The sequence below is a fragment of the Saimiri boliviensis genome, chromosome 1, assembly GCF_048565385.1.
Source record: "Saimiri boliviensis isolate mSaiBol1 chromosome 1, mSaiBol1.pri, whole genome shotgun sequence".
NCBI classification, from domain to species: Eukaryota; Metazoa; Chordata; class Mammalia; order Primates; family Cebidae; genus Saimiri; species Saimiri boliviensis.
In genome coordinates, this window is record NC_133449.1 from 10,017,748 (window position 1) to 10,041,184 (window position 23,437).

General features: G+C 51.6%; 1 protein-coding gene across 3 annotated transcripts in view; it reads left to right on the forward strand.

Moving 5' to 3' along the window:
• Positions 1–1,783: 1,783 nt before the first annotated feature.
• HPCAL1 (hippocalcin like 1) overlaps positions 1,784–23,437 on the forward strand; it is a 123,729-nt gene continuing 102,075 nt past the window's right edge. The window contains exon 1 of one of the 3 annotated variants that reach the window (XM_074393936.1): positions 1,784–1,802. The gene's annotated coding sequence lies outside the window, so the exon portion shown is untranslated. Of the gene's footprint in view, positions 1,803–2,288; positions 2,617–3,771; positions 3,792–23,437 lie in introns of those variants that run through there. The other 2 variants (XM_039463701.2, XM_074393949.1) reach the window with 2 other exon arrangements.

The following is a 23,437-nucleotide window of genomic DNA, read 5'->3' on the forward strand; positions in this document are numbered from 1 at the left end:
TCCAGCCTGCAGAGCTGTGAAACAACACATTTATGTTGTTTAAGCTGCTTTCTTCTTCGATGTAGTTAATTAAATTCAAAACTACGTATTGAATAATGACAGTATGCTCTCTCTCCATGTAGCTTCAGAGGGGGTAGAGAGTCCTTTTCCTGAAGGAACAGGAAGGACACAAGGGAAGGGACCGACTTGCATCTCATCTGAGAGAGATACACTTCTGGAATAAGAGGTCTGTGGTTAAGTGTGTTTCTCTAGCAGTTCAGAGACAGAGGAAGCACCTGCAGGCTAAGACACTGAGAGCTAGGTGAGGGCTGACCTCAGTTCTGAAGGATGGATGGGCTATGGGTCGGAGGGGAAGATAGAAAAGGCACCGGGGAGAGGAGCAGCATGGGCCAAGTGTGGAGGAACCAGCGAGTGGGCTGGGTTTCCGGAAGGGGCCTCGGTCTGCTTTTGAGCCCTGTCTGAACTTTTCCACCTCACCCTGCCTCCTGCCTGTGTCTGCCACTCTCCTCCCGTCCTGTGGTCCTGGTGTATGTGGACAGCCTTTGCCCCCTTTGCCCTGTGCTTGGGAGAAATGTGCTCAGTTTCTGTGGCAGGGATGTTCTTATGTGTTTATCAAATCGGCTTCGTTTTCTTCTGGAACATGCAGGAAGACCACAGCTCCCAGAGCCCCTTGCATCCTGGTGCGGCTGTGCGACCACTTCGGGCCCATGGATGTGGGTGGAAGTGATGTGTGCTGCTCCGGGCCGGGTTCCGGGACCCCACCTAGTGCTGTCTCTTCTCTTGTTGGAGGTAGGAGAACCAGCAGCGGCCTTGGAAGCCCTAAAGACGCCTGGGGAATCGCAAGGTGGAGGAGGCCAGTTCGGTGCCTAGTGGAGGCTTCTGCTGTCAGGGGGAACTGCAGCCTGAGTGAGAATTAGGGTCTTACTTGTGACCACAGCACGACCGATCCTGCCTCTGGCTGACAGTCACTGCTGTAGACACCCCGCTGATGGGTCTGGGCCTTGGCCTCTAACTGAGGTCTGCTCACCTGTAACCCCACCGGCCCTTTGCCTGGACACTTCACGGGGAGCTAGAGTGGCCTTGGCCATTGGCCTTGGCTAAGGAGGAGGCATGGCGCCCGCAGGTACCGGGCCGCCTGCGTCAGTCGGTGCAGTCCACCGCCCACCGGCATGACTTCATGTAATCCTCACTGCAGGGCCCAAGGGGAGGGGAACTTCCTCGAGGTCTAGCTTTGCCTTTCCGCCTTCAGAGCCAAGGAAGGAGGGGTCTGGACCCAGCCCACTTTCCCAGCAAGGCCCTGCGCTTGCACGTTGCTCTGGAGGCCTCTGTAGCAGGAGTTCACTGTTTTCCGTGGAGGAGGAGTGGAAGGAGGGATTGAGCTCTCCCCTAGAGACGCTGGAAAGGCAGTTTTGTCTCAGCCTCGCACGATCGCCCAGCTCCACATTTCTGGCTGTTTCTGTGGTTACCTTTCTTCGGGGATGTTTGGGGCGGGAGGGGTGTGTGTGTGTATATTTGCTTTTCTGAAGCCGTTTTTCCGGAGCCCCTGATGGTGGGGGGCGGTGCTCTGGGGAGCGGGGTCCCTGGTTCCACTCCGGGCAGGTGCAGGGGATGGAGGACGCCCCCCTCCCCGAGAGCCAGGAGATGCCAGTTCGGCGCCTCTCCCGCTTGGAGCCCGAAGATCACAGATGTTAGGAAGGAGGAGCTCAGGAAACACGCCCCTGCTCCCTTCCGTGGTTAGGTGGGGAAACCGAGGCTGAGGCGGCCCAAGGGACTCGCCTAAGCGGCCTGGAGAGTCACCGGAGGTAACCAGGGCCTCCCACTTCAGGCCTGAGCGGGCACGGGAAGGGGTGCGAGCTGCACGCAGGGCTGGGGACGGGGCCGGGGCAACTCGTCTCTTCCCCTTCCTAGGCCGCCGGGGCCACTTCCTGTGGGGTGGGGGCGGGGGGCGCGGGCGCGGGGCACGGGCGCAGGGCTGGCCCCTCCCGGGCGCCGCCTCTCGGCCTCTCCTACACCCGCAGGCCAGAGGCCAAGGGTTAGGGGAGCGGAGCCGGTGCCCAGCTCCGCCCCTGTCCCAAAAGCCACTGGGGGCTGGGACCGAGCAGGGCCTAGGCTGGGCCGCGAGGGCGGAGGAGCCGCGAGCGGCAGGGGCGGTGACGGCCCAGCGGGTGCTGAGGGTCCCGTAGGGGGCGTGTCGTGTCGGGGGCGGGGCCTGGAGGGGCGGGGCCGCAGGAAACTTGAGTGCCCGCCTCCGGCCGCGCGCCCCGCCCCGGTCCCCGCCTCTGGGTCCCGCCTTCCCGTCCCTTCCTTCTTGGAGCTGGCAGGCGGGCCGCGGCGGCGGCGGCGGACGGCGGCGGCTGGCGGCTGGCGGCGGACGGGCGGACTGGCGGGCGCCTCCACCTTGCTCCTTCCCTGGCTGTCTGCTTCCTTTTGTCTTTCTGGGAGGCGATGAGCGCGGGGCCGGCGCAGCAGCTGCGGACGCACAGAGGCCCGCGCTCCTAGTCACTCCTCCCGGCCTCGGCGCTCTTGTCCCGGGGAGCGGCCCGCGTACGCTGCAGCCGTCGCCGGCGCGGAACTTGGGCTTGGGAAGCCGGCGGACCGCGTCCTGCGCCGGAGCAGGTAGGGAAGGGCGGGCTGCGGGCGTGTGCACCGGCGAGCGCTGCGAATCCGGCTGTGTGTTTGTGTGCGCGCGTGTGTGTCCGGGGGTGCCCGCGTTTCTCTGCGCGGTGGAGTTGTGAGTGACCGCGGACGGTGGTGTGTCTTTCGAATGGCGCGTACTCGTGGGGATGTGTGTGCGCCTTAGATGTGCACATTTTGGACTGCGTTTGTGGAATTGTGTGTCGGGACGCAGTTGCTGGTGCGGAGCGGTGCCTGGAGGGTGTCGTGTGTGTGAGCAGCTGTGCGTGGAGCGGGGTGGCGGGGTGGGCGTGGGCGGTCCGGTCCCTGTCCCCTGTGGGGTCCCCGGGCGGTCCCGTCCCAGAGCCCCCTGTCCCTGCCGGTCGGCGCAGTGCGTAGCTTAGGAGCCTCTGGGACAGCTGGGACCCGACGGGGCAAGGGCGGGCCTCGCGGGAAGGCTGGGCCGGACCCTCGGGGACAGGTCCGCGCGGCCCACGTGGGTCGCCGGTGAGCCTCTGCCAAGGGTGGGGGCCCACGATGAGGGCATCCACAGGTTCCTCGCAGGGCCGTGGGGCGACGAGTAGAGCCCTGGCCTTCCCATGACCCGCACTGCGACCTGGGCCAGACGCGCCACATTCCCGGGTCGCAGCTTGCTTCTGTTTCAAATGAGGACAGCTCCTCCCTCGGGGGCTGTGGTGACAGGTGAAATGAGAACGCACTGAAGACAGCTCTTGGCTTAATGCCCCGCACACAGTAGGTGCTGTGTTAATTGGATTAGCGTCTGCTGTTTAAAATCTTTTTTTTTTTTCCTTTATCGTGGGTGGGGCCTAAATTTCCTCCGGGCGTGTTTCCTGCCTCTCTTTGGCCCTAACAGCAGCGAAGCACCGAGATTCCAGAAAGTTTAGCTGCCAGCTGCGCTGCCTCCTGCCGCACCTCCCGGGCGCTGCCGTGTCCGCCAGTGCCCGAGAGCGCAGCGCGGGGCCCACCCTGCCCCAGCCCCCCCGGCTCCCGCGCCGGCGTGGGGGTCCCTCTCCTGGCCAGGAGGCAGCGACTGCGGAGTCGAGAGCCCTTTCGCTCAACAAGTGCCTAATCCCGGAGGATGCGGCTCAGCCGGAGGAGTCCCAGAGCCACGGCGTGAAATTGGTGCTTCCCGCACACGCAGAGCTCCGGCTCCCGAGGTATCCCGGTCGGGCCTGGTCACGCCAAAGGCCACCCCTTTCCTCCCGGCTGACCCCAATTCCACCAGAGGAAGATATTTGCCAGGTCGCCGAGTCCCAGCCGAGGGCCTCGGCATTAGATACCTCCCCCTTCCCCCCGAGCCCCAGCCCCTGCCTCCCCTGCTTCCTTGCAGCCAGCCTCATGCCTGGGGGCCACATGGGACCCCTCTTCCTAGTCCCACACCTTAATTTAAAACGCGTTTACTTTTGAAACCTACTACTCATAGAATTGAACCGCAGTGAATGTGCACCCAGCTCTGACCACGACTCACTCTCTGGAGAGTCCTGGTGCCTCAGACGCAGAAGGCCAGTTTTGCGGTTCAGGCGCCCTCGCCAGAACGAGCGATACTCCTCCCCTTCATCGCCTTGGTGTCTTCCTCTTGGGGTGGGAGGTGGTGGTGGGGAATAGCGTTTAACCAAGGGAGCCACAGATCTCACCGGTGCAGGAGGCTCCCAAAATGGAGCACCGGCATGGGGTGGGCTGCGGAGGGGGCGGCGTGGGCGGCCTTTGCTATAGGATGCGGTTCCCAAGTGTCAGGTGCTACGCGGTGGTGTTCCCAGAGAGGCGGACTGCTTCGCCTGCTTTTAGGAGTCAGGAACAGAAACCTGGTCCGGTTCCTTTGGTTTTCCTTTGCCGGGACTGAAGCCCTGCAATCCCAGCCGTGGCTGGCCAGGGGGAGGTGATGAGCTCATTTTTCATCCTGACTTGGTGACGGGGCACACTTAGAATGGACCCTGTTTTCTGTTTCATCGAATGATTTTATATTCTACAGGAGAAAAGGACTCGTAATCAGATTCCATAATAATATTTTTAAAAATCAGCCTGGCTTTATCAGCTCAGAAGACAGACCAAAACCCAGGGTTTTTTTTTTGTTTGTTTGTTTTGTTTTGTTTCTAGTTAAAGCCAGCCCTTTGTCTCGAGCAGCCAGTGTTTTGGCCATAGATCTATTTCTGTTTCACTTTTGAGAGCGCCTGTAATTACTGAGCTCTTGAGGTTTTATTGGATAATGTGGCAAAGGAAAGGCCCGGGGCCCTGCCTCTCCCTTGTGGTGGGATGTGGTGCCACGTCCTAGCCTTGCGTGCTCCCTCTGCGTTCCACTTTGATTCTGTTTTTAAGGTGGAACATACATGTCAATGTGTGATAACAATTTGGGAGACTTTGTCTTTGGAATCCAATAAATGGAAGGTCATTTGACCTGCGGAGAAACCAAAACAAGTCAGAACCCCAGAAGAACAGAGATCTGCCCATACTCCAGCCAATGGCTCATTTATTTCCAGCAAGTCCTCCTAGAGATAGATTCTAAGTGAAATGCAAGAACTTGGTCACATTGCTTCAGAAGGTATCTCTGCCCACTTTCTAGCCACAGGGCTGTGCAGGATTAGAAGTGCAGTCTACAGAAAGACAAGTACTGAACTCCGGTTGGTGCACATGTCCCAACCTGGGCCCCATACTCACCTAGCACTGTTTCAACCTGTAACTGTTTCCTCCTGTGAAGCGCTGGGGCTCACACCCACACCTTCAGGGCTCTGTGAGCACAGTGCCAAGGACTGCAGCGTGCAGAGAGTGCATGCCTGGCGATTGTGCATAAGGGCACCTGTCTCCCTGTGACACTTATTCTAAGACCCTTTTTGCTACTTGTAAGTGGTAGGGTACCATGCCGACTCATGAACCCAGTGATAATCCAGGGTACTAACAGGGGGCTTCAGAGTTTAGTTGGCACCAAAGATTAAGCTACTTGGCAGCCGAATTTTAATCTAGATCGGGTTAGGTTTGTATTAAAATTTTGCGTTCCAGCAAGCCCTAAACCATGCCTGTTCATTACGGGATAATGCATTCAATTGATGAGTTGCCAGCCCAGGATTGATGGGGGATTATGTGTATTCTGCTAGTTTGTCAGCATCTGATGTCATTGTGCTGCGGAAGGGGCTGAAGGAGGCGCGTTTGGAGTTAGGATGACACACACTTGTAGATTTTCATCATGCTGTACTTTGGGGCTCCCTGTTCTCCCACGGTAGCAGTGGGTTTCTATGTTGCTCTCATGTCCTCACGTACAGCTGCACGTCTGTGAATGTCACGTAGCTCATGTCCTTTTCCCCTTACATTTTCTAATCTGGGAATGACAGAGGGTGACTGTATATGGAGATGGCAGCATGGGCTTAGGGGCTCTCTTGGTGCCAGTTGCCCTACGGAAAACAAGTTTCTTCAAATCACTTTCTACAAAGAAAAAAGAAATGGTCAGAATCTAGTGGTTTAGACTGTAATCTAACTCCAGGCCATCAATATGGTTTGACAGGTAGAACATTTCTTAGTGCTGATGAGCATGGTGCAAGTCTCAAGATTTTTTTTTTTATCATCTGAAAAGCACAGTAAATCCTTTAGAGAGCCCTACGTTGGCCAAGTCGTTTCAAGTAAAATTGAATTTCAGAGGCAAAGCTTCACCTCTCTGCGTTGATGAGGCATGACTAACTAAAGACCTCCTTCCCGGAGCCCTCCCTCCACACTCACCCTCCTCTGCCAGCAGCAGGGTAGGAAAGATGACTTCTCGGGGCTGTGTGCCTTTACTTTCATAAGCAAGTGCACAAGTGAATGCTTGCTAATCCTGCAGCTGGGTTTTCTGGGTATTTGTATCATTTTGGTGCTTAAGATACTAACCAAGTTGGCAGGAAGCCAGGGGCCTGGGGATGGAGGTGCTTTCCTTGCTCTGTGTCCCCTTAGGCAAGTGAGGTCTGTCCTCAGGCAGGTACAATGTTAAGTGCATCTCTAGGGGACGGTTCCTTCCACTTGCCCAAGTGCACTGGCTGCACTCGCCTGTGCTCATGTCTGTGCATTGGCAGGTGATATAGATACACCTGAGCTGCAGACCCAACACTGGGTGTGGGCTCCGAGCTACCCCATATCAAAGCAGAGCCCAGGACTCTTCTCCCTTGCTGAGGCTGTGTCTCCTACCTATCATGGCCAACATGTCTCATCTGCTTATTGGTTCAAGCTAGAAATCTCTAAAGAGTTTCATAGCTCTTTCTCCTTCTTCACCTCGCTGTCTAATCGGGTCAGCACCCTCTGAGGTCTCACACCCACTCTTCCTGCACAGCAGAGCCTTATCTGCCCTTGGCCCAGAGCACGCCTCCAGTTCCTTCACTTCAGCCCCGCTGGCAGCACTTCACTGTTTAAAACACAGATTTCAAGCCGGGCGCGGTGGCTCAAGCCTGTAATCCCAGCACTTTGGGAGGCTGAGGCGGGTGGATCACGAGGTCGAGAGATCGAGACCATCCTGGTCAACATGGTGAAACCCCGTCTCTACTAAAGATACAAAAAAATTAGCTGGGCATGGTGGCATGTGCCTGTAATCCCAGCTACTCAGGAGGCTGAGGCAGGAGAATTGCCTGAACCCAGGAGGCGGAGGTTGCGGTGAGCCGAGATCGCGCCATTGCACTCCAGCCTGGGTAACAAGAGCGAAACTCCGTCTCAAAAAAAAAAAAAAAAAAAAAACACAGATTTCAGTTGGGCTCAGTGGCTCGTGCCTGTAATTCCAACACTCGGGAGGCCGAGGCGGGAGGATCACAAGGTCAGGAGTTCAAGACCAGCCTGGCCAACACAGTGAAACCCCGTCTCTACTAAAAATTTAAAAATTAGCTGGGTGTGGTGGCAGGCACCTCTAATCCTGGCTACTTGGTAGGCTGAGGCAGGAGAATCGCTTGGACCCAGGAAGGGGAGGTTGCAGTGAACTGTGATCGTGCCACTGCATTCCAGCCTGGGCAACAGAGCTAGGCTCTGTCTCAGAAAAAACAAAACAAAACAAAAAAACCACCCATAGATTTTATCATCCCACTCTCTTCTGCCTCCCCAGCCCTGCCAAGGTTTGTTCTCTTACTCAGTAAGTGCTTCTGATACCTGCTGTGTGCCTTGTGCCAAGCTGGGCTCTGAGAAGGCTGGACCCAGGCATCCGCCCTACCTTTGCAGACTTTAAGGTCTTGGGCTGGGGGTTTGTGTGTGGGGGACCCATCAAATAAGTCCAAGGGCTTGAAGTGCTACAGAGGGGAGCTCCTACCCCAGGTTGGGGGGCTTCCTGGAGAAACACCCTCTAAGCTGACACCTGGGAGAGTTGGGGGCAGGGTAGGGGCTAGCGGTAGGACTGGATCGTTTGATGCCTTTCTTCTCTCCCACCCAAACTTCCTTATCTGCTAAACTCCTACTCATTTTTGTTTTAATTAATGGCTCTACCAAAATAGAATTCATCTCTCATGAAGTGTACCCATTCTAAGTATACAGTTTAATGATTTTCAGTAAATTTATAGAGCTCACAGCCATTACCACAATCCAGTTTTGGAACATACACATCGCCCCAGAAAGATCCGTCTTTTGTAGAAACTCTCTGTCCCTACCCTCAAACCCGCAGCCCCCACAAATTTGCTTTCTGTCTCTAGATCTGCCTTTTCTTTCCACTTGTGTTTTAATAGGTTTGGCTCAAGGGCCGCTTCTCGGGGGTCCTCCTGGAGTCTTCTAGTTAGAATTGATTTTCCCCCCAGCTCAGAAGAAGTGAGCTGGGTGCTTGGCCATCCCCCTGAGAGATGGTGAGCTCTCTTATTGGCCTCTCATGCAGGCACCTGGCACAGCACAGGCACCTACAGTATACCCAAGGTGTGTTGGCTGGACCAGCTGACGGTGTGTTCCTCACATTTCTTTTGCATAACTCCTGAGTATCTAGCAGAGTGTTGGGATTTAAAATACAGGGCATATATTGATGTGTCAAGTTCTTGATGAAACAAGTTAATGTGTGTATGTAGCAGGGCAAATGGCAAACAAACAAATTTTTAAAACCCTATTTTTTAAGCCAGGCACGGCGGCTCTTGTCTAGTTCTAGCTACTTGGGGGTGGGGTGCTGAGGTGGGAGAACCACTTGAAACCAGGGATTTGAGCCTGGGCAATATTGTGAGACCCTGCTTCTTAACCAACTTTTTTTTTTTTTTTTTTTTGAGATAGGGTCTTGCTCTGTTGCCTAGGTTGGAGTGCAGTGGTGTGAGCCCACCTCACTGCAGCCTTGAACTCCTGGGCCCAAACAATCCTCCTGCCACAGTCTCCTGAAGAGCTAGGACTACTGGTGCACACCACCACCCCTGGCTAATTTTTAAATTTTTTGTGGAGATGGGGTCTTGCTATGTTGCCCAGGCTGGTCTTGAACTCCTGGGCTCAAATGATTCTTCAGCCTTGGCCTCTCAAAGTGCTGGAGTTACAGGTGTGAGCCACTGTGCCAGCCCAAACCATTTTTCCAAATGAAAAAACTGAGGAGGCCCAAAGCAAATAAGTAGCCTAAGGCCATCAGCAGAAAGTGGAAGCATCAAGAATTCAGCCAGGTCACTTTCTCTTCCTTGTTTGGTAGTAATGCTATGCCCTCTCATGGCCTTGCCTGGGCTGGTGCTCAGTTTTTCCTATACGAGTCTTGTCATCCCTTCCTAAGCCACGGAAGCGTCTTCTAGGGCATGAGTGCTGTGTGACCCGTCGTCCTTTGCCCCAGTACCTAGTCCACAACTGAGCAGGCAGAGGTGGTTCAAGCAATGTGTGTGTGCAGAGAGGTCTCCTGGCAAATAGAAGGGCCTGGGTTGGGGGTGTTGAATGCAATGGTGCTGTGGACTCGGGTGGTTTGTGCATTTCAGTTTTCTGAATGCATTTCTGATGCATTTCTCTCCTTGCATCATTTTCATTCTTTGAGGAAGAGAGGAGAGGATGAGACGCCATTGGACAGATATGCAAACCGAGACACAGAAATTGTTTACCCATTGTACACCAGGTAGGTCACAAATGACCATTCTCTCCCAGGGTTGTAGAGAACTCTCATGGTGGACAGAAACCATGAAAGAAACCACGGTGGAAAGAACCAAGACATTCTTGGACCCTTATTTGCAAAACACCTTAGGGGAAGGATCAGGGACGCTGACGTTTGAATTGTAGCCTTTGCTCTGTTGTTTATCGGCTGGTGATGGTCTCTGAATCTGTTTGCCCATGCGCAGAAAGGGGTTCTAGGCCGAGCTCAGATATTGACAGGAACGCAGACGTGGCAGACCTGGGTTTGAATTGTAGTCTTTGCTCTGTTGTTTATTGGCTGGTGATGTTCTCTGAGTCTCTTTACTCATGTGCAGAAAGAGGTTCTAGGCCCAGCTGAGACATAACAAGAACGCAGAAGTGAGTACCCAGGTGAGTCTGGCTGGTCACGTGTGGAATGAATGGTGGTGGCTGCTGCTACTCTTTAAACTTTCTTGGATCTAGTGCCTCCTCTGCCACTGAGTACAGAATTCCTTTTCAAATTCAGGCTTGTGAGGCATGTTTTGATCCAGGCTGTCGTAGCAAGGGATTGTTGCTGGAGTCTGTGACTGCGGTGAGTGTGGAGGCTTCCGGAAGGCAGCTAGTGCTGGTTACTGCTTGGAGTTTGGGGAGCTGCCATTTTGGATCATCCCAGCCTCATGCCTTCTGAGAAGCATCTCTCAGGGTCCCTGAGGCCACCCATACCTGAGCTTGGAGGTGGGGGCTGCACAGAGAGAGCTGCAGTTTGTTCCTCAGGCATAATGAGGCCCAGAGCTAGTGGTCCCCTCCCTCTGTGAGTTCATGCAGAGCATGGATCAGGTCTGGGTGCATTCGTGCTGGCGGGCTGGAGGACTGCTGGGCACACTCGCAGAATCCCAGTTCTGTGCAGCGGTGTGTATGGACTGCAGTGTTCTTTTTCTCTAGCAGAAAAATGCTCAGCTCTCTGCCTTCTTACTGCGCATTGAACAGACGTTTCCAGAAAACAGAATTGATGACAGCCCCCACTCTTCCCTTTCACTCCCATCTTTTCTATTTGCTGCCCTGTAATCAATTTTTGGAGAGAAGCGAGAACCTCTCAAAATCAATCACCTATGTTAAAAAAAGAAATTATTTCCAACATCACGCAGCTTCCTGTATTTACTGTGTGTGGCTGGAGACACTCCTGGCAGAATAAGTGTGGGATGTGGGAGGTCCAGAAAAGCCCCCAGCTTCAGGGGCTGAGGCGCGGCTGTGGGTGGCAGAACTGCTTGTCCCCCCACCCCCAATCCTTCGGCAGTGGCTGGGGTGTGCCTTATTAGAAACTCTTCAGTCATGCAGTGTGGAGCCCATGCTGGTGACACAGCCTGGATACTTGGCAGGGGCTTAGCCTCCAGGGCTGGGACATGAGCTGCTGTGGCTTCTCTGTGTCTTTCTTATTCCCAGCAAGTAAAAGTAGAAACAGGCTTCTGGCAGGTGCTAAAACCCTGCTTGCCTTCATGCTGGAATGTCGGCAGGTACAATCCGTTCTTATGTTTTAGGGGGTGCTTTTCCCTCTTCTTTCTGAAGACATTCAGGGATAAAGAATTGCTGCTTTTAGGCCAGGCGCGGTGGCTCAAGCCTGTAATCCCAGCACTTTGGGAGGCCGAGGCGGGTGGATCACGAGGTCAAGAGATCGAGACCATCCTGGTCAATATGGTGAAACCCCTTCTCTACTAAAAATACAAAAAATTAGCTGGGCATGGTGGCACGTGCCTGTAATCCCAGCTACTCAGGAGGCTGAGGCAGGAGAATCGCCTGAACCCAGGAGGCAGAGGTTGCGGTGAGCCGAGATCGCGCCATTGAACTCCAGCCTGGGTAACAAGAGCGAAACTCCGTCTCAAAATAAATAAATAAATAAAGAAAGAAAAATAAAAATAAACAGAATTATTTTCACCAGTGTGGGTGGGAGTAGGGGAAGGAGATGTAGAGTGCAGGTAAGAAATTCCAGACTTAGCGGCCAGGGATCCCCAAGCAGTGTAAAGGCCTTGCTGTGGCCCATAGCTCCTTCCCCCTGTGACTTGTGCTGGGCCAGTTGCTGGCTCCTCAAGACCATTATCACCATTATCATCATCATTGTCACTATCATATCCATCACCATCATTATCGCTGTCATCATCACCATTCTCCATCATCATCATCACCACTATCATCCCCATCCCCGTCATCATCATCACCATCACCATCATCATCACTGTCATCCCTATCCCCAATATCATCACCATCCCCACCACCAGCACCATCGTCATCATCATCACTATCATCCCTATCCCCATCATCACCATCACCATCACTGTCATCATCACCATCATCCCTATCCCCATCATCATCACTATCACCACCACCATTGTCATCATTAGCCCTATCATCCCTATCGCCATCATCATCATCACCATCATCATCCCCACCATCATCACCATTCTCCATCACCATCATCATCATCACTATCATCCCCATGGCCATCACTGTCGCTGTCATCATCACCATTCACCATCACTCTCACTGTCATCACCATCACTATCATCACTGTCGTCACCATCATCATCATCATCATCACTACCACCATCACCATCATCACTGTTGTCCCCATCCTCATCATCACCACCGTCACTATCATCATCACTGTGATCACCATCATCATCACCATTATCATTGTCACCATCCCCATCATCATATCGTCCCCATCCCCATCATCATCACCATCACTATCTTCATCACTGTCACTGGAATCACCACCATCGCCATCACTGTCACCAATATCATGGTGCTTCTCAACCTCTGCCACTGCTTCACATGGCATTCCTACTGAGTTAGCTGTTCTATGTGGGTTTTCTGCTGTTGGTGTGGTAATTGGGGGAGTCAGGACAGGATGAGTGTAGGCATAAAGAACCCAAGTGGATGATGGTGGAGCGTGATTCTTCTGAAAGGATCTCCATGAGAATCACTGATCTGAAGATTTTGGGAGAATCTCACATATCCTTTCAGGCCCAGGAGTAAGCCAATGTTACCTGCTCTGTGGAGCTCTCCTTTGCTCCTCCAGGGAAGACAAATTATTCTAGCTGGAGGCTGACCTTATTGCTTGTCCACCTCTCCCAGGGTGGTAGGCCACTTTAGGTAGGACCCTGTGGATTTCTCCTTGGTGACCCTCCATTCCTGGCACAGAGCCTGGAACACAACGTCTGCTCAAATGTGTGACCAAACCATCTCCCAATTCCTTAACTGTAGGATGGCAGGTGCCTTGATAAAATGTCACACCGTGCTTGAGGGTTGGCTTTGCAGGTCTGAGTAGCTAGGTTACGTTTGTCATCAACTGGTGAGAGTTGTTTTATGCATTTGTTAAAATCGTGGGACAGTGGTCTGGAAGCCAGCAAGGCTTTAGGATTGGCAGAGTGACTCCCATCCCATCATTGATGTCTGGCTTCGACTTGGCCCGGGGGACGTTGCCTCTCCAGATCTCAGTTTCCTCATCTGACAAATGGGGCTTAGGGTTGAACAGCTTCTAAATCCTCTGTCGGCTCTACAATTCAGGAAAGATGTTTTAAAATGCAGACTTGCATTGTACGTACATTCAACATAGAGCAAAGAGAGAATTTCGCTAGCTAAATTGACTGCAAAAAAAAAAAAAAAAAAAAAAAAAAAAAAAAAAAAAAAGAAACCTCTTGGGCCAGGTACGGTGGCTCACGCCTATAATCCCAGGACTTTAGGAGGCCGAGGCAGGCGGATCACGAGGTTGGAAGTTCAAGACCACCCTGGCCAATGTGGTGAAACCCTGACTCTACTAAATATATAAAAATTAGCTGGGCGTGGTGGTGGGCACCTGTAATCCCAGCTACCTGGGAGGCTGAGGCAGGAGAATAGCTTCAACCAGGGAGGCGGAGGTTGCAGTGAGCCGAGATTGTGCCACTGCACTCCAGCCTGGGGGACAGAGCAAGAGTCCATCTTGGGAAAAAAATAAAGAAATAAATAAAAAGGAAACGCCTTATGAAATGCAGGCACCTTAGCAACTGCCATCTTAAGAGGCAGCATTATGATTCAGAGGGAACTGATAATATTGAGGAACATATTTGTGTAGCACAGATTAGGAGAGGTTGAGGGGTGGGGGAGTGGGACAGGAAGATTCTAAGGTTGGAAGTTAGGGAAGTGAGCTCTGTGGGTTGGTTTCATGCACTCAGCTCACCATTCAACCTTTTCTGTTAACTTCCTGTATTAAGGAGGCTGAGATTAAGAAGATGGGGGCTCATGGGACAAGGGGAGACGGACAGAGGTGAGTGGCTGCAGTGGGGGATTCACCGTGGGAGCACTGAAGAAGGTCGGCAGTCAGCTAAGGTCTTAGGCTATAGATCGGGAGCCTTATTTAGAAGCTGGTTACTGTCCCCTTAAGAGGATGCTCTCGAAAGAAAAACCACTGCTAGGCTCGTTGCTTTCCTCATTATAGTGATGTCTTTATGTTCCTCTCAGGAGGTGATGGTACTGATTATAGAAGAAACTGGTCAGCCGACCTTCTTAACTAGTGAGAAAAGTCAGAACTAGGGAGTATCATAAAGGATAAATAATGGTATTATTTTGAGACAAAAGTATATGTAGTAATGTAAACTACTGACTAGATCTTGAAATTGGTTTTTTAAAATGAATTGCTAAGAGTTATTTGAAATCAGCACGTTAGCGGTAGTAGGCTAGCAGGTATTAGATAGATCTGATTAGGAGAGGAGGTAGTAACTAGTAGGTAGAAAGAGACTGAAACTCAGCCATTTAAACATTTCTCCCAAATGTGAGGCTGGGAAGCAAGAGAAAGAACTACGCAGACAGTTTCATTTCAGTTCTGTTTGGAGGGGGAGGAAAGTCAGAGAAAATGGATGGGAAGGAAATACACCAAAGTGTTAGCAGTGGTCACATCCCCTGGGATCATGGGTCTTTCTTGCTCTTTCACGTTTGGCCACATTCTGCATTTTCACCAGTGGGCATTTATTATTTTTGCAATTAGAAAAAAGGCTTTCGGAGGAAATCCAAATACCCATCCCATGCTTACCCTCCTAATTTGCTTAGCAAACTTTCTTGTTATAGTCAGACTGGCTGGAAATCCATAATTTCCATACTCGTGATTATTTAAATTAATGGAAATTTATAATCCCTCATTAAAATGTGTTCATTGCATTGAAATTCAATACTGAGCAAATCTGTTACCTGGGCTATAAAGAAAAATGTTCAGTCCAAGTGTGGTGGCTCATGTCTGTAATCCCAGCACTTTGGGAGGCTGAGGCAGGCGGATCACCTGAGATCAGGAGGTTGAGACCAGCCTGGCCAACATGGTGAAACCCTACCTCTACTAAAAATACAAAAATGAGCTGGGCATGGTGGCTCACGCTGGTAGTCTCAGCTACTCGGGAGACTGAGGCACGAGCATTGCTTAAGCCTGGGAGATGGAGGTTGCAGTGACTGGAGATCATGCCACTGCACTCCAGTCTGGGCAACAGAGTGAGAGACTTGCTCTCAAAAAAAAAAAAAAAAACCCAACCATTCAGAGTCTTCCAGGAAATTCACCAATTCATTGTGGCGTAGTGTAGGGTTTGTTTATTATCTAGAATACGGTTTTTCTTTTTTGTGTGCTTGAACTTGGGTGTTCACCTCATTTGTTGACCTGGAAGGAGCCTTGTCAGTGCCTGCTGTTTGAACCTTGGGTGTTTTAATGAAGTGGTTTGGTGTCCTGATACCACCGGCCCCCACTGTCACTGTTCATGGCTCCTGCTTTTCCAGGAATCATCTCCTTACCGTTTGTCTGTCATTCTAATACGTTTTAGCTCCCTTTTTGAAAATAACTTTTTCTGCTTCCCTTCCCTGCCTGTTCCTCGCGACCCCCGGAGAATGGACCTGCTAGTCTCCAGCCTCTGTGAATGAGAGACCACTGGTGGTGATCTTCCTTCTCTCTCTGTGGCTCAGATGGTGGGCGTTGGGTTGACCATCTTTCTTTGCTGGCTGGGAAGCAGGGCTACCTCAGCCCTTGTGAGGGTCCTGTCTGACTTTCAGTGGCTTTTCTCCAAAGGGTTTAGGGCTGTGACTCCCCATCATTTTTCAGAGGTTTAATCTGTCTGAGTCCAGGATATTGAGTCAGCAGTGGAAAGTTACGAAGATGAGGCCAGCCATCAGAAAAATTGGCTAATATGAAAGATTAATTTCAGGGTGAATGAAGGAGAGGGATGCTGAGGCCTGGCTGCCTTGCCAGGAAAATCACATTGCTGTAAAATGCGAGAAAGCAGAGGTTGCCATCACCACTCACTCAGTGGCTACTTGCTGTTTCTTGGATTCAATATTGAAAGAACCTCATCTTTATAGTCTACTGTTCATATTTATGATCTGAAGAAGGAAAATGTAATTTTCAGCAAAATTCCATCACGTCTGGTAAATAATTTCAGGATCTTTATCTATGATACTACTTTAAAAAAAATGAGTATGGCTTTTTTCAAAAAGCAATTGTCCTTTTCAAACTCTGGGCCCTCGGGTTATTACAAGATTTAACACAGAGGCAGGAAGCCTGCTCGCCTATCGCTGGAGACAGGTAGGTTGCTATGGAGAACAGGTGTGTCCCTGCGGTTTCCTGGGTATCCCAGTTGTCCTGGAAAAGAAATCAGCTCATTTTGTGTGATCTTTCTGCAATAGCGTGTGTGAATTAAATTTTTCTCAACAAAGATCAGATGTTTCCGTTGACTTGCAGTGTGATTTCCAAGCGAATGTTGTCCTCTGTTTTGTTTCGCCTCATTGTGAATGCTACATAACTCTTACCTTTTCCTGCCAGAAACACTTCCAGGCAATGACCGCCCATCCAAAACAGCAACAGCAACTTCACCAACAAAATCTCTTAACGCTAGACATGCCTGCTTTGATGTGAATGATGACTACCCCTTAAGATAATTCAACAATTTTTAAAAAATTTTGGAGACAGGGTCTGACTGTCTCCCAGGCTGGAGTCAGTGGTGCGATCTCGACTCACTGCATCCTCTACCTCCCGGGTTCAAGTGATTCTCCTGCCTCAACCGCTTGAGTAGCTGGGAGCACAGGCACACACCACCACGCCTGGCTAATTTTTGTATTTTTAGTAGAGATGGGGTTTCACCATGTTGGCCAGGCTGGTCTCCAACTCCTGGCTTCAAGTGATCCACCCGCCTCGGCCTCCGAAAGTGCTGGGATTACAGACGCGAGCCACTGTGCTGGCCTCAGCAATTATACATGGTTTGCCAACCCCTGGCCTGGGCCCTGGGGTTACAATGTAGAGCAAGACCATTGGAGCCCCTTCCCTGGTGGAGCTTGTGTTATGGTCGTGATCCTAGACCACCTGAACCCCCGAGGGAGGCCCTGGGCTGACCTGTTCCTGGCTCACATTCACCGTCAGCCACAGCCAGACTCGGGGCCTGGAGCCTCTCTCGCTGTCCCCTGGGCCGAGTGGGCGCGTGTCTTGTTGGATGGACGACAACATCCACTGTTTTGTTTCATGCGTGATGATTATGCAGAGGCATATTTCAGAATGGAGAACATTGCTTTATCAGTCTGCTTCTGATAATTTTATACACGAAAAAAATCCTATTTGTGCATATTCTTGGGTCCCTCCCCATTTAATAGTTTCTAAAGGCAGTTGCTTGGTGGTGGGCTGGAGAAAGCTCTTTGCACTTCCTGGGACTTGTCAAATATTGACAAGTCTTTCTCCTTTCATCCAGTTCAGCGCCAGCATCCTCAAACTCACTGCAACACAGCATCCCACAACGGCAGCCATTGCAGGCCCCAGGTGGGTGTCCTGCTCCCCTACCCCCGCCCCAGACTCCCCAGCCCTGGCTTGCACCTGCAGAAGTTACGTTTTTGCAGTTATCTCAGGAGCAAAAGGCAGCGGCCACTCTTTCTCCCTTCCGTGGGTTTGTGGTCAGCAAGGGCCTACTGCAGTCCCGGTGCTGGACAGCCTGTTTTGCCCATGCTTGTTAACTGGTTGGGTCCTCAAGTGGCCTTGTCACAAGCCTGATTAGGCTGCACATAGGTGTGGACAGAGTTGGTGACAGCGCTGGACATCGGCGACGTGGAGACAGTGACACACCCCAGCCTCCACGGACAGCCGGTGATTTGCCGGGTGGGCTCAGTTTTCCAGCGGCAGAGGACTCTGTGATCTGAATGAGCAAACAAGCCACAGGCCCCAAGTGCCGTGGGCTCGGAGACGAGGGAGGAGGCACTGGCAACTCCATTTGGGAGGTTAGGGGCAGCCAACAGCTGCTGTCTGAGGCTGACCCACTCCCTTGCCATGTGATAGGTAGTGAAAAGACCATCCCTTTTAAAGGAAAATGAATGCCTCCCTATGGACTCTGTTCCTATCCTGCCACCCTCCCTGAAGCTTGAACAGCACCCACCTGTGCCTTCTCCAAGCCGGCCCCTGGGTCTGCCGGGACCGCTATCATGCTTTGGATGGACACAGCCTCGTAGTGTTTATTTCCTTCTCTGTGAAATGGGACTTAACGCAGCCTCCCTTTCACAGGCTGCTAGTAATAGTTGCCGTTAAAACTCTTCTCAAGTGCTGTGTCAGTGTAAGGACCGTCATCAACATCATCGTCGTCGTCAGTCTTTCCATATTCACCTCCTGCTTCCCCAGCCCGGAGTGTCTGAAACTGCAGGGTCCCTGGGACTTCCGCTTGTGGAAATTTGAGTTCTGAGCCTTCTGCCCTTTTCCATCCACCGGTCTGGAGTCAACCCATGTTCTTCATTTTCCCTCTGCGAGATGTCAGCCCACAGGAGAGGCCTGGAGCCCTGCAGGGGAGATGGGACAGTGTTTGCAGCAAGCCCATGTGGGAGCATGCAATCTCCTCCGTCTTTCTGTCTGCCAGGCAGGGGAGTAACTTGCCATTATGTACTGGGCAGCCTGGGAACTGGACTCTCAGATGAAAAACGCTTGTTCAAGCACAGCCAGCCAGGCGTGGCCTAAATCAGAGCATCGATTTAGCAAGCAGCTTCGCTCAAGCAGCCAGCTGTGTAATCACCTTTTCAGGGGATGATGGGCTAAAGGGCAGATGGGGTGGGGCAGGCAGATTAATATAGGGACCCTGTGTTTGATAGCCTCTGTTTAAGCAGAGAGAATCCCTGAGAGAGAATCCCTGGGTAGGGGGAGGTGCTCTCACATCTGTAGGTTCCACCTGGCCCCTTGGTGGAGCTCCCATTCATTCATTCATTCATTCATTCACATAGTGTCTGCTATGTGCCCGTCTCCATGCTAAGAGAATGATCCAAGCAGAAGTCTGAAATCCTCAGGGATTTGTTTCCCATCTGCCTTATGTCTTGCTAAGTGGAGCAGCTCCTGGGCTGCAGGACTCCCTGCTGCAGGTCTGGGCCTTGAATTAAGGGAGAAAGTCTTCTCAGTGCCGTCATTTGAGGAGAGGAGCATTTACTTCCTGCCAACCTGCCTGCCTGGGAGGCCCTCTTGCTCCTGCAGTCCCCGAGTCCCTGTTGCAGCTCCCAGTCTTGCTTGGGGTTGCCTCCTCCAAGAAGCCTCCTGGGCTAGCTCAGGTACCCTGCAGAGGCAGTGCTGGGCCACTGACAGCTGGGCTCTGGGGCCTGGCCATCTGCAGGGCTTTGGTCCTGGGCTTTCACTTCCCAGACCTGAGTCTTACCTTTCCACTTGGTTGCGGCCTCCCCATGGACAGGGACTGATATGGTTTGGATTTGTGTCTTCACCCAAATCTCATGTCGAATTGTAATCTCCAGTGTTGGAGGAGGAGCCTGGTGGGAGGTGATTGGATCATGTGGGCAGAGTTCCCCCCTGCTGTTCTCATGAGAGTGAGTGAGTTCTCACGAGATCTAGTTGTTTGAAAGTACGAAGCTCCTCTCCCTGCTCTCCCTTCTGCCCCAGCCATGCAGGATGTGCCTGCTTCCCCTTCTGCCATGATTGTAAGTTTCCTGAGGCCTCCCGAGCCATGCTTCCTGCGTAGCCTGTGGAAACAGGAGCCAATTAAATGACCCAGTCTCAGGTAGTTCTTTATAGGAGTGCGAGAAGAGACTAATACAGCGACCCTGTGTTTGGTAGCCACTGTCTAAGCAGAGAACGGGCTTGGAGAGAGAATCCCTGGAGAGGGATAGGTGCTCTCATATCAGTGGGCTCCACCTGGCCCCTTGGTGGTGCTCCCATTCATTCATTCATTTATTCACTCATTCATTCATTCATTCATTCATTCACAAAGTACCTACTGTATGTGCCAGTCTCTGTGCTAAGAGAATGATCTAGGCAGAAGACCTGCCTTCTTAGGGCTTCTGTTTCTAGCTGGGAGCAACAGTAAACTAAATAAGTAGATTATGTTGTATAATATAGTAATACTTAGAAGGTGATGAGACTGTGGAAAACAATAGATTAGTGAAGAGGGTGAGGGTATTAGGCCATTCTCACATTATTATAAAGAAATACCTGAAACAGGTTATTTATAAAGAAAAGAAGTTTAATTGTCTCATGGTTCTTCAGGCTGTATAGGAAGCCTGGTGCTGGCATCCGCTCAGCTTCTAGGGCAGCCTTGAGAAGGTACAATCATGGCGGAAGGTGATGGGGCAGCAGGCATGTCACATGGAGAAAGCAGAAGCAAGAAGAGAGAGAAGAATGTGAGGTGCCACACCCTTTCAACAACCAGATCTGTGAGAACTCACTGTCTCGAGGACAGAACCAAGGGGAAGGTGCTAAGCCGTTCATGAGAAATACACCCGCACGATCATCTCTCACCAGACCTTACCCCCAACACTGGGGATTACAATTTAATGTGAGATTTGGGTGAGACATCTAAACCATATCAGTGAGAGATGCAATTTTTTTTCAAGGGAAAGTGTTGTTATTATAATAAGACATAATTTACATACCATGAAAGTCACCATTTAAAAATGTACAATTCTGTCGGGCGTGGTGGCTCATGCCTGTAATTCCAGCACTTTAGGAGGCCGAGGATGACGGATCATGAGGTCGGGAGTTCAAGACCAGGTTGACCAACATGGTGAGACCCTGTCTCTACTAAAAATACAAAAATTAGCCGGGCGCGGTGGCTCAAGCCTGTAATCCCAGCACTTTGGGAGGCCGAGGCGGGTGGATCACAAGGTCGAGAGATCGAGACCAACCTGGTCAACATGGTGAAACCCCGTCTCTACTAAAAATACAAAAAATTAGCTGGGCATGGTGGCGCGTGCCTATAATCCCAGCTACTCAGGAGGCTGAGGCAGGAGAATTGCCTGAACCCAGGAGGCGGAGGTTGCAGTGAGCCGAGATCGCGCCATTGCACTCCAGCCTGGGTAACAAGAGCGAAACTCCGTCTCAAAAAAAAAACAAACCAAACAAAAAAAAAACAAAAATTAGCCAGGCGTGGTGGCATGCGCCTGTAATCCCAGCTACTCAGGAGGCTGAGGCAGGAGAATTGCTTGAACCTGGGAGGTGGAGGTTGTAGTGAGACAAGATCGTGCCATTACACTCCGGCTTGGGCGACAGAGCAAGGCTCCGTCTTAAAAAAAAAAAAAAAAAAAAGTACGGTTCATTTGCTTTTAGTATACTGACGAAGTTGGGCACCACTAGCTGCTAATTTCAGAACATTTTCCTCCCCGGTAGCAGTCACTCCCCAGTCTCCTCATGCCCAGGGCCCTGGAAACCAATAATTTACTTTTGATCTCTCTGGATTTGCCTCTCCTGGATATTTTATATAAAGGAAATCATGCAATATGAGGCCTTTTGCATCTGGCTTCCTTTACCAAGCACAGTGTTTTCACGCGTCCTCCTGCTGCTGTGTATCCGTACTGTCTGCCTTTACATGACCAGATAATATTCCATTGTATGGATATTTGTTTATCCTTTCATCTGTTAATGAACGTTTGGGCTGTTTTCACTTTTGGCTATTTTGAACAATGCTGTGAGAAACATTCGTATACAACTTTCTTTTTTGTGGACATATGTTTTCATTTCTCTTAGGTAAATAAAGAGATGCAATTTTATTTTATTTTTTATTTTCTTGGAGACAAGGTCTTGCTCTGTTGCCCAGGCTGAAGTGCGGTGGCACCATCATAGCTCACTGTAGCCTCCAACTCTAGGGCTCACATGATCCTCCTGCCTCAGCCTCTCGAGTTGCTGGGGCTACAGGCATGCCCCATCACTCCTGGCTAATTTTTCAATGTTTACTGGAGATGGGTTCTCACTAGATTGCCCAGGCTGGTCTTGAACTTCTGGACTCAAGTGATCCTCCCACCTTAGTCTTACAAAGTGCTGGGATTAGAGGCAGGAGCCACTGTGCCCAGCCACAGTTTTAAATAGGGTGGTCAGAGAAGGCCTCATGGGGAGGTGACATCTGAGCAAAAACTTGAAGAAAATAGGGCAGAAGTCACATGAAAACCCCAGGAGGATACCAGATGCAAGGGTGCCTCCACCAAGAGCTTGGAAAATGGAAGGCTTGACTTCACCGGCTACACTCCAACCAGGGGGACCCAGTAAGTTTAGGCCTCCCTGGCCCTCCCTGGCTTGGGGGCAGCCTGCTGGGAGGGGCTTCCCTTTCTGAATAAAAAGCCAAGACCCAAGACAGAAGATTTTTGGCCCATGCATCTTCTTCCTGCCTGGAAAGCAGATGTGATTTCTGGAGATGGGGCAGCTGTTCTGTGACCGTGAGACTGAAATCCACACGCTAAAGACAGTAAAGCAGAAAAAGATTGTTGCCTTGATGGCATTCTTGAGCTACCCTCGGAACCTTGGATCTCCTGGGCCTGGAACTTTGTTCTATGACATGAAAAAGACTCTTTCTTATCTAAGCCACTGCCCATCAGATTTTATGTTGTTTGCAGCCAAGTGCATTCCTCACTGATGGAATGTCCAACACAGAACGTATTGTCCCCGAGTCCCCCAGATGGAGCCCTGGCTGCTCAGACAGCAGGTGAGCCGGGGAGACACCCTGGCCCCTTCTGCTTTCCTGTCCCTCCACCGTGTGAAGCTGGCCTCTTATTTGGGCATCAGGATTCAGATATCCCAGGCTGACCCTGAGGTTCCCCCATGACTGTGCTGCGGCCACCACCACTAGCTGCGTCATGGTGTGTTTCCAGCACATCTCCCTAACCTGGCCACTCCGGCTCCCCAGGCGCATTCCCCAAGGAGTCCCGGTGTGCATGCATGGGGGCACAGTGCTCCATGATCTCAGCCCTTGCCCACAGGTTCCCATCTGGCCTCTCGAGTCGGCCGCCCCCCTTTCTCAGTTATCCCCCGTGCACCTGGTACCCCAGCTTCAGTGTTAGAGTACTTTTCCAGGGGAATGGCGTGGAAAAGCCTTTCTCCCCAGTACACAGAGTGCACTGGCCAGCAGAGGCCAGACACATTCCCATTCAGCTTTGTTTCATGCTGGGTCTGGCCCCAGGCCCGCACCTGGCCCTGGCAGTGGGTGGATGTTAGGTAGGATTGCTGAAGGCGGTGGGTGGATGAGACAGCTACAGGTGTTGGCTCCAGGAGAGGTTCCCCAGCCTCTACCCCCTACCCTGGAGCCGGCCCCCTCCCTCACAGCCCAGTGGTGTACTACCTTAGCTCAGCAACCACACCTCACTCCAATGAAAATAATAAAAGCTCCAGCGACCAGCATTGTCCTACTGCTTTATATGCATGACCTCAGGTAACAAGAATTAGCCCACATCCATTCATTCCACGAACACTTATGGAGCGCCTACGGTATGCCAGGGATTCTTCCAGGCACTGGGGAGACGTTAAAAAAAAAAAAAAGACAAAAAAAATTCCGTGTCCTGTCGGAGCTTCCATATACACTTCCGCTGGCTTCTTCATGGAAACATCTGG